Source organism: Leucopleurus acutus (genome assembly GCF_964270905.1).
Source record: "Leucopleurus acutus genome assembly, chromosome: 19".
Taxonomy (NCBI): Eukaryota; Metazoa; Chordata; class Mammalia; order Artiodactyla; family Delphinidae; genus Leucopleurus; species Leucopleurus acutus.
In genome coordinates, this window is record NC_139161.1 from 8366210 (window position 1) to 8377892 (window position 11683).

Below are 11683 nucleotides of genomic sequence, written 5' to 3' on the forward strand. Positions count from 1 at the left end.
GCAGCTTTATTCACAAAAGCTACAAGGTGGAAACAACCTGAGTGTCCATCAACAGATGCATGGGTAAACAAAATGTGGTCTATACATACAGTGGAATATTATTCAGCTGTAAAAGGAGCCAAGTTTTGACATATGCTACCATGTGGATGAATCTTGAAAGCAGTGAAAGAAACCAGACAGGAAAGGTCTTGTATTGTATGATTCTATTCATATGAAATATCTAGCATAGGCGGCTCTTAGAGACAAAGTAGATTAGAGGTTACAGGGCTGGGGGAGTGGAGAATGAGGAGTTACTGCTTAATGGTCATGGAGTTTCTATTTGGGGTGATGAAAAAGCTTTGGAAGCAGATAGTGGTGATGGTTGCACAACATTGTGAATGTACTTAACGCCACAGACTGTACATTTTTAAATGGTTGGGGACTTCCCTGGTGGCGCAGTGGTTAAGAATCTGCCTGCCATTGCAGGGGACACGGATTCGAGTCCTGGTCCGCGAAGATCCCACATGCCGCGGAGCAACTAAGCCCGTGCGCCACAGCTACTGAGCCTGTGCTCTTGAGCCCACGAGCCACAACTACTGAGCCCGCGTGCAGCAACAAAGACCCAATGCAGCCAAAAATAAAATAAATTAATTAATTAATTTTAAAAAATGGTTGGGAATTCCCTGGCGGTCTAGTGGTTAGGATTCTGCACTTTCACTGACGAGGGTGTGGGTTTGATCCCTGGTCGGGGAACTAAGATCCCGCAAGCCGCATGGCCAAAAACAAAAAAATTAAAATGGTAAGTTTTATGTCAGGTATATTTTACCATGATAAAATTTTTTCCTAATTAAAAATGATTAAAATAGCAACTTTTATGTTATTTATATTTTAGCAAAATAAAGTAAGAGAAAGTGGATATAAAGTCCTTCAAGATACACGTTTTTAAAATAAATAAATTTATTTATTTTTGGCTGTTTTGGGTGGGTTTACGTTGCTGTGTGTGGGCTTTCTCTAGCTGCGGCTAGCGGGGGCTACTGTTCGTTGCGGTGTGCAGGCTTCTCATGGCAGTGGCTTCTCTTGTTGCGGAACACAGGCTCTAGGTGCGCGGGCTTCAGGAGTTGTGGCACGCGGGCTCTAGAGCGCAGGCTCAGTAGTTGTGGCGCACGGGCTTAATTGCTCTGCGGCATGTGGGATCTTCCCGGACCAGGGATTGAACCTGTGTCCCTTGCATTGGCAGGCAGATTCTTATCTACTGCGCCACCAGGGAAGCCCCAAGATATACTTTTAAGTGAAGAGAAAAGCAAGGCAGAGAAAAATATGTTTGCCGTGCTACCATTTACTTTAGAAATAATAAAAAAATATTTATGTGGGGGGGGAAAATAGATAAACTAGGAGTTGCTCTGGTGGAAACAGGACAGCCTTGAGACAGCCTGGTCCCAGAGGTCTCCCGTAAGTTCTGTGGACCCCTCAGCCCACAGAGCAGAGGGTGCCAACCATGGGACACTCCCAGGGCTCTTCCCAGGTCTCAGGTCCTTGATCTCGGAGTGAAATGGCCTGAAAGGGAGTCCTTGATAGAGTCACACACACACTCCAGCCTTGGGGGAAGCAGAGGCTTAAGGGAAAGATTGGCATGAAACCCAATGCTAGAAACGCTACAGGAGAAGACAGTTCCCAGGACTTACTAGTGACATGCAACTGTCCAAATCATTCTACACTATTCCCAGTGAGAAAGGACTTAGGGTCTCCAGTTGAACATTCTCTAGAGCACTGGACGTTAAACAAACATGTCTTTGCATCCTGTTTCCGTCTGCTGAAATGCTGCCCGGATGTCGGTTCTTAACATTGAAACTCCAGCCCTGGTCTGTGACCCCACCTCAAGACAACAGTTTTCATTTGTTCTCCTACATGATGAGTGTGCTGGCGCCTGAGTGGGTGATGGAGGGAAACTTCGAACCCACAGGAGGAGACTTGTGAGAACATCTGTGGAGAACATGTCACCCCTGTGTGTGGCTCCTGGAATGTTCCCCAGCTGTCTCCTGCTCAGTCCATTCCAGCCCCTTCATGGAGTCGGCCCAGCTGCTCGAGGCACGGGGACGGCATGCTTGTTTTCCCCAAGAATACATGTGTGTGTGTGTGTGTGTGCGTGTGTGTGTTATAGGAGGCTGTGTACTGTGGATGGGCCTTAGCATTTATGATGTTTCTTCCTCTGGATTACGTAAGAGTGTTAAAGCCGGCAGGAGTCCAGTCTTTCAAAAAGATGCTACACTTTAGTAGCAATGGATAACTAAACTGTGATCTCTAAGAAGTAATTTTTTATGTTAAAAATGGCTGTGGGACACAAAAGGCCTATAGCAGAAAAGTTAACAAAAACAGAGCTAAAGAATAGTTCTATCAAGTCAAGATTTTGAGCTTCTCTCTCCGTCCACTAGAGGGCGGAATCCTACACAAGACTCTTCTCTTTTGTAACTTGGCACAAAGTCATTTGGATTTTGTTTTTTGGGTTTTTTTGTTTTGCTTTTGTTTTTGTAATTTAGCCAAGACCTTATTCACTGGAAAGTTATACAGAAGGTTAACCTGCAGGGTTGGGCTCTTTCTTAGGAATCTGCCGGGGAGTCCCAGCTGCACACAGCTCCTGGGAAGTATTTATCATGTCATGGGCCAGCTGAACCAAGCTTGATCATAGGACACGTGGCACTTGGGCATCAGAGTACGTTGTATTGCAGCTTTCTGTCCGGAGTCACTCCCTGTGACGACAGGTGGTTCTACCCAGCATGAAAGATTTTCTTTGATGAGGAATCCAGGGCAACACATACCAGTATTTGAAGTTCCAGACAGGGTGTTAAGGGTTTAGAAGCATCTCTGGCCAGAACATTGTTCATACTTGAAATTGAAAGGTACAAATCAAGACTGAAAAAAGTTTGTACAAAGTCAATGTTGTTGTCTGTTGGAAAAGTGCTGTTCATCTGGAAAAAAAAAAGAGTTAACAACTCTGGAAGTGTAATTTTTGTTTGTTTGAGTTTTTGCAGTACGCTGGCCTCTCACCACCGTGGCCTCTCCCGTTGCAGAGCACAGGCTCATGGACGCGCAGGCACAGCGGCCATGGCTCACGGGCCCAGCCGCTCCGCGGCACGTGTGATCTTCCCGGACTGGGGCATGAACCCGTGTCCCCTGCATCAGCAGGCGGACTCTCAACCACTGCGCCACCAGGGAAGCCCTGGAAGTGTAATTTTAAGTAGAGTGCTACATGTTCTCTGGCTTATGAACCTGCTTGACAGCTTCCTGATGGACTGAACAAATGCTGAGCACTCACTGCTGATCCAGTGAGGCCAGGACAGAAAGCAAAACAGAGGGAACTCCTTACCCTCCCGGAGCTGATAACCCAGTGCAGGGGAGACAGCAACATCACTAGAGTAGTGGACAGTGTGATTGCTATGGGTGGGGGTGGGTAGAAAACTGGGCTAGGAGTCGAGGGTGAGGTTTGCAATTTTAGTTACAGTACTCAGGAAGGGCCTGGATATTTGACTTTTAGCAAAATCCTAAAAGAAGTGGGTAAGTCATGTGACACCCTGGAAGAGCATCCCAGGTAGAGGGAACAGCCAATGCAAAGGCAGCCAATACAGTAAATGGTGAGCGAGAAGGGCTTACGAGGAGGGATGCAGGGGCCTGGGGACCAGGTCTTGTAGAATCTTGCAGGAAATTGTGAGACTTTGGCTTTTACTCTGAGTTAACGTCAGTAGCTCACATTTTCTCTTCTTATCTTTTAGGGACCTTTTCTCACCCCCACCCCCAATAAAGTAGTTAATATTAGAAGTATTGATATTTTCTGTTTTCGTGCTAACAAATTTGCCCATTGAGCTGATCCCAGATCTGTGTAGAGAGAGTGTTATCTTTGCCCTGGCGCCTGGAGGAGCCTCTCACTCTTGGCTCTATTGAACCATAACTCTGGTGTCCTGAGATGAGTGACAAGGAAAAAGTGTTTAGACGTGACAAGTAAAGTTCCTGGGACAAATGACCTTCTTCACATATGAAGGCCCTGTGCCCTTCACCTTGTAGACGAAGGCAGAGGCTGCCCGGATGTCTGCCTGTCTCAGCAGCAAGGATCCTGGTCCCTGGCCGCCCGTGCACACCTCCACCAGAGCTCGCCGTGCTTATTTATTTTCCTGCCTGTTTCTACCTGATAGGAACAGTATACTTGTCTTTTCAACAAAGAGTAGATGTGTGTCATTTAAATCATTCAATTACCATCAAGAAGACTACAAGAAGTACATCTCTCCATAATCTTTACAAGGTACAAGTCTTTTTTGGTTGTAAGTGGATACACATAATGAATGCATTTTTAAAAATTCGTCATTCTGATTTTTTTTTTTCCTATCAGTTTTGCAGCTCCAGCAGAAAAGGAGGTCTTTATTGCAAATTTAATTAGAGTGGAGCTAAGTAAATCATTGGAAGCTCACGTGTTTCTTCGGCCTGTCAGCTCTGCAGTTATATGATGGTTGTACAATGCTGCCACCAGCAGCAGGACATTGAGATTTCTGTATGGAGTTAAAATAGGACTCCTGGACTTCCCTGGTGATGCAGTGGTTAAGAATCCACCTGCCAGTGCAGGGGACACGGGTTCTAGCCCTGGTCCAGGAAGGTCTAACATGCTGCGGAGCAACTAAGCCCGTGCGCCTCAACTACTGAGCCTGCTCTCTAGAGCCCACGAGCCACAACTACTGAGCCCGTGTGACACAACTACTGAAGCCCGCACGCCTAGAGCCCGTGCTCCACAACAGAGAGAAGCCACCGCAATGAGAAGCCCGCACACTGCAATGAAGAGTAACCCCTGCTTGTCACAACTGGAGAAAGCCCGTGTGCAGCAATGAAGACCCAATGCAGCCAAAAATAAATAAATTAATTAATTAAAATAAATATAATAAAATAGGACTCCTGTTTTCTTTCAACAACAAATTCCTAGTTAACAAAACCAAGACGTGGGTTTTTAATAACTGACTTCCACCAGCAGCTATGTAAGCCATATTCCACCTGTGTGGGCCGTCCCCGCTGAGTCAAACTTCCAACATTTGTGCCCACTTGCAAACTTTACTTGGTTGTCATCTTCTGTCACGATGACTTACCGTAATGATCTATGGGCAAAGCTCCTGTAGATCCCCTTCACTAACGTGCCATCTCTGTTCCAAAGTACTTGAAAGTTAATTACCCCTTTGAAAGTTAATGGGGGAGATAAAAAGAAGATATTAAGAAGTCAAAATAAAAAAAAAAAAAGAAGTCAAAATGAAATAAAGGCCTCACTTCCTCTGGTCATGTTAGATCTGTGTAAACATTGCTTGGTGTTTGTTTTCAGTTTTTTTCCTAAAGTGATCATTAGTGCACTAGTTTTAAAAGTTCATAGGATGAGGGAATTCTTTGGTGGTCCAGTGGTTAGGACTTGGTGCTTTCACTGCCGCGGCCCGGGTTCAATTCCTGGTTGGGGAACTAAGATCCCTAAAGCCGTGCAGCAGGGCCAAAAACAAAAAATGTTCATAGGTTGAAAAGGCTGACAGTAAACAGCCATTCCCCACTTCCCACCGCCCTCCGCGCTCAGCTTAGCTCCTTCCTAGTTCACTCATCTCCCTGTTTCTGAATAACCTGTATGTGCTGCTCTTAGACTCACCCTCTTCATCCTGGCCTGTTGCCTTCCTTCCTGGCAGATTCAGGCTGAGCTCTCAGCACCTGCCCTCTGCTTCCCTTTGTCCATCCTCCCAATGCAAGCATCCTATATCATTTCTGTTTTCACCATTCAGAGGTTACACTATCGTGCATGTGCAAAATCACTCTTTGCCTTTTTATTTTCCCCCATAGTTGTCTTGCCGTTTCTCTGGCTGAGTTTTCTTTGAACCTCTTGCTGATTCTTCCTGCATTTACAGTAGCCTCTTAGCATAACTTGACATGAGCGAGGTCAACCACATTAAGTAATCTATCCATTCTAATTTCTTTTTAGATGAGTGAAAGAAGACTTAAAACAATTTAGTTATGAGTATGTGTGAAAGTTTTATCACAATCTCGTAGGCAAGGGGAGAGGCCCCTATAGGCCAAATCAAAAGTTCATTTTTTTGGATGCAACTAGAGATTATCATACTAAGTGAAGTAAGTCAGAAAGAGAAAGACAAATACCGTATGATATCACTTATATGTGGAATCTAAAATATGATACAAATGAACCTATCTATGAAGCAGAAACAGAATCACGGACATAAACAGACTGGTTCCCCGAGAGGAAGGGGGTTGGGGGAGGGATGGAGTGGGAGGTTGGGATTAGCAGATGTAAACTTCTATAGATAGAATGGATAAACAACAAGGTCCTACTGTATAGCACAGAGAACTATATTCAATATCCTATGATAAACCATGATGGAAAAGAATATTAAAAAACAGAATGTATATATAACTGAATCACTTTGCTGTACAGCAGTAATTAACACAACATTGTACATCAACTATACTTCAATTTAAAAGAAAAGAAGTTTGGGCTTCCCTGGTGGCGCAGTGGTTGAGAGTCCGCGTGCCGAGGCAGGGGACATGGGTTCGTGCCCCGGTCCAGGAAGATCCCACGTGCCGCGGAGCGGCTGGGCCCGTGAGCCATGGCCGCTGAGCCTGCGCGTCCGGCGCCTGTGCTCCGCAACGGGATAGGCCACAACAGTGAGAGGCCCGCGTACCGCAAAAAAAAAAGTTCATTTTTAGGTACATATATTTTATAAGAAAGTATCATTGCCAGGCTAAATACAGTAAGAATCACTGGCTAATGGTCCTGACAATCAGCTGGGTGGGTAGGTAACTGGTTTCCCAGATAACTCCTTATGAACTTTATCAGGGATGCCAATCTCTTCCCCAAAGGAAGATATGAATTACATCAGGCTAATAAGCAAGAGGGACTATAGTCCCTCTTTTTGGCCTGGGCATCATACCTGTTTTGGTTAAATACCTGACTTGGTCAAGAAGGGCCACCTGGTGGTGTTTTTGTTCTATAGGAACAGAAATGAAAGTGGCCTAGTTCAGTGCTGCCGAAACAGTGTGCACAGATCCCCTGCAGGTTTATCGGATGCAGAGTCTGGAGCTGCAGGTAGGTCTGGGGCGGGCCTGGGACTCTGCCTTTCTCACTAGCTCCCAGGTGCTGCCCGTCTGGGGACCTCACTTTGAGGAGTGAGGGAGGGTGTTGTTAGTCGCTTTGTACTTTTTTCACAGATGGATGGTGGATTTAACTGTAGTGTATGATACATGCTCAGTTGTGGTTACTAACACATTGATGTTATTCCTTTGAGCCAGCGTTCTGTATTGGGGAAGAATTTCCCAGCACAGTCTGTAGTGGTAGCAATTTCTTATAGTCTATGCCCCTGGGCCTCTTAGAGTATGTAAACTGGATTCTATGAGGCCTCTTACTTATGCGGGTGCAGCAAGAGGCAATGGTAAACACCCAAAGTCTTCCTTGCTGTTTGCTTAAAAGATCTGGAGTCACATGTTGGGGAAATAGAATTCAAAACAAAATCTCCCACCTTTCTGAGGAGCTGGGACTTTTCATCCTCAGGGCAGAGGCTGTGGAGGAAGAAGAAATTTTCCTCTGCCATTCTGGGTTCTTCTGACTGGTCCAAGAATGAAAGTGACAGGAGACAGATTAACAGGAGAAAAATCACACAAGAGATTAGTAACATGTATACATGGGAAAGACCCAGGAAGACTGAGTAACTCACCAAAATCGCCCAAACCGTCACCTTAAATACCATCTTCAGCTAGAGACAAAAGAGGATGTTGGGGGTAAGGGTTTGGGACTTCAAAGGGGAGGAAGGCAATTCACCTGCAGATGGGAAAGCAAATGTTTGGTGGACAAACGTTTGCGGGGGCGCAGAGACAATGTGACACAGCGTGGACTCTGACCTTCAGGCCCTGACGAATTTCCCCACATTCTTCGCAGATACCTCTGGTGATACCTCAGGCCCTTTATCTAAATTCTTTCGGGCAGTTAAGGGGAAGGAAATAAAAACTTTGAGGTTTCTGTTTCTTAAAAGTAATCAGCCTAAATTAATCCTCATGCCAAAGAGAAAACTTTGGCGGGGGGCAAATTCTGCTCCTCCACAAGGTCAGAGGCTGAAATGATTACAGAGAAAGGGCTGAGAAGGAGGGTCCAGGGGTTCAGAGAACACAGAGGGAGCCGGGGGCCTGGAGGGTGTGGTGAGAGCTGGGGTGTGTGGGAGGGGGTGTAGGGAACAGCTACGGTGCTGAGACCCATGTCAGGAAAGAGAAGCTAAAAAGTGTTCTTTAGGGTAACTTTGAGGAACCCACTCAGTGCAGGGTTGTCAGAGTTAGCAAGTAAAAATTCAGGACACACAGTGAAATTTCAGACAAACAATGATTTTTTTTTTTTTAGTATCAGTAAGTCCTAAATATTATATAGGCCGTGCCTATACCATAGAAATGTGTTTTCTGAAATTCAAACTATGGCTGGCGGTTCTTCATTTTTTTGCTGTCGACCATCATTCAGTGAAACCCAAATGATTTTTCAACGCCCCCTTTTGGCTTCGTCACTAGGCTGAATGAGCTCTGACTGGGCCGGAGACTGTCTTCGATCCTGTTCACCCCCTCAGGACATTTATGACTCCATCTTGAACAAAAGGGGGGACTGAGCTCCTGAAAAACAGCGATGGTTCAGAAACACCCCCTCCACCCATTTTGTGTTTCTGGTGACAGATTTAATGCCACGGAGTTAGAGCAGACTTATCCATGTCCCCCCCGACCCCCCGTTCGCCTGTTTTAAGGTCTGTCACGGACCCTCCAGTTTCCCCTTCTGGCCCCATAAGTGATGAGCTCAACAGCTTGTCCCGTTGATCAGTGGGAACAAAGTGCTCATTAGTGAGACTTCGGTTAAGTCTCCCTCCCTCTCCCAGGCCCCTGAACTTTGGGGTGAGCCCAGCTAAAACCTTCTCTGACCTCCTCTCCCACCCAGCCACCCTTCCCTCCACTTGCACCCAACCTGCTTCTTTCTAGCCGTCTTCACCGCTCCCGATGAAGGAAACTCCCTTTTTGCCTCACGCCTGACGTGCTCCCAGATCTGGTGGGTCACAGTGATTTCCCTGCGGCATGGTCCTGCCCCCACCTCCCTTGCAATAAGCCTTCCCAATAAAGTCTCTCTTCCCTAAGTCTGGATTCGGTTTTTACTTGACACCAGGCAGCCAAAAGGCCCGGTTCTGTTGGGGTTACAGGTACACAGAGGCCTCAGTGAGGTCAAATGGACTTTGGAGCTGGGTGGCACCGGGTTTAGGCCGCAGCACCACCACTAGTTCAGTCCTGTGTGCACGTGGCCCTTGCTCTCGCTGTCCCTGGCCCTGGGATGCCCTTCCCTCCACTTTCCTCTACCCGCTGTTCCTTGTGATTCTGCTCTCAGCACAGATCCCACCAGGGTTCCCTCCCCTCTGCTCCGGGCCCAGGCAGGGACCCCGTGAGCGCTCCCCCGAAGGCATTACTTCTGTGTGCTTTACTCTTTGAGGGGGTCTTTCCTCAGCCAGCCGGTCTGTCCCGGGGCTGTGGTGACTGTCTCACTCACCCCTCTATCCCCAGTGCCTGGCACAGTGCCTGAGGGTGCAGTCCATGTCTGTGTGTGACAAGTGGACACTAATCCGGGACCCTGGGCAGGAGCTGGCCCTCACTGAGCCCACATCCCCCTTGCAACATGAGAGGCTCAAGGAGGTGACATCTGCAAAGCGCATAGGCCCTACTAGGCCTGTGATAAATGGTGCTTACCATTCTCTTTTCATTATATAGTATCTACTTTTCTCTTTTCATCATATTATATAGTATCTTCTTTTTAGAGAACATTCAAATTAACCTCACAAGGACTAAATGAGGGTAAGTTTATGACAAAGATTCTTTGCTTGACCAAACTTTACTCAGACTCCTGGACCTTCTCTTAGGCCCATCTGTGCACCTCCCTGAAAAATCTAGTTTTAGCAAGAGCCCTGCTGTGTCAGTTTAAACCCTAACCCCCCACTCCCGATAACTGATCAGGTTCCTCCCCCTCTACCATCCCCCAGGTGATGTCTGAAGCCCCCTAGCTTGCCTTCAGCAAGAATCCTGTTAGGTCACTTCAGCCAGAACCCATCTTACTCCTCATGTTTCCTCTTAGTAATTTTCCACTTGCCCCACTGTAATCCGAGTTGAGCCCAGTCTCTCTCCCCGTTGTAAACTCTCATTGCAGTGGTCCCATTCCCACGGTGATAGTCTGGAATCAGTTCTCCTTACCATCTCTAGCAAGGGTTTTGAGTATTTTTTTTTCTAGCATTTAACAGTAAAGACGTGAACTCCAGTGTCAGGGAGGAAAAATGTTTCTTCTACCTTCTTAGGTCTGTTAATTGGGGGCCTGCAAAAGACAGTTTAGCAAAAGAAAGACAGATTTTTAAAATTCACACAGGTCTGCAGGAGTTCATGAAAACTGTGATTCAAGGAGGTGGTTAGAATTGGGAGCTTATAAACCATCTTAATAAGGGAAGTGGCACGGGAGGGGAAGAAGGACAATTATGGGAAAGCAAAAGACTTTTAGGAAAGATAAATGGTGCTTTAGGAGAATAGATGGGAGCTATGGTAGTTTTATGTCTGTTAGGGGGATTCTCATCTGGGTGTGGATGTCTCTCCAGAGAGAGGAGTCTTCCCAAGTTGTGATCCCAGCCTCGGGACAGGATTTGTGACTGTTGAATTATTTTGGAAAGTTCTGCTTTCAGGCCTATAAGGGGGAGTTCAGAGAATGAAACAATAACAAAACTCTTATTCTGGATCCCTTCACCTGCCTTTGTCTTTTCTAATTTGGGTACAAATCAAGGAAATCACCCTCTACTTCCCTCTTCCCAAGTAAGAGGAAATTGAAATGACTCAGATCTGCTCTAGAGGCAGGAGGTGTCAGGCTCGGGGCCCCAGTCCTGGGTGTTCCCCTGCTGTGACCTCACCTCTGACATCTGACACGCCCGTGAGTCCTTGGGTGACAACAGAGTTCCACTCTGCGCAAGGCCAGGGACTTGTGCATCACCTCAAGTTCATTTGTTCCCCTAGGCATGCAATTTACCATCAGGGAATTGCTTATGGACGGGGGTTGGGGGGGGGAAACAGCTGCTCCGTGTGGGGTTATAATGACTTCAGATTCTGGAGCAGGGATGAAGAATCTTATTTATTCAGGCAACCACGCTGTAGACACACAGGGGAAGGAACCAAGACCTATGAACCTAAAATAGCTTCCACCTGAGGACCACCTAGCCCACATCGGGCAACAGGCTGAGTGTGGCACCTGCATCTCATTTACTCCTGGGAACAGGTTTCTGAAGCCGGACGATTCTTTTCTCTACTTCGTAGAGAGAGAGGGCCAGGAGCACAGGGACAGCCCGGCAGGCAGCTGGTGAACTTGGAGCTTGAAGGTGGGCCGTGCCCAACTCCCACCGCCATGCGAAGTAAAGAGAGAGTCTCATTCATTTGGTTTTAAGCCAACAAAATGTAAAAGTGTTAACAGTATTTTAAGTACAGAATATCTATTATATATCAGTATTTCCATTTTCTGTTAGGCCCACTTAACGAAGCCGAAGCCATAGAAGGAGAGAGAGAGGGAGATTGACTGAGTCCAAGAGACGGGAAAAGAGGAGTGGACGCTGTGAGGACCAGGCCAGCACACTCTCCCCTCTGCACACATGGGGACAGG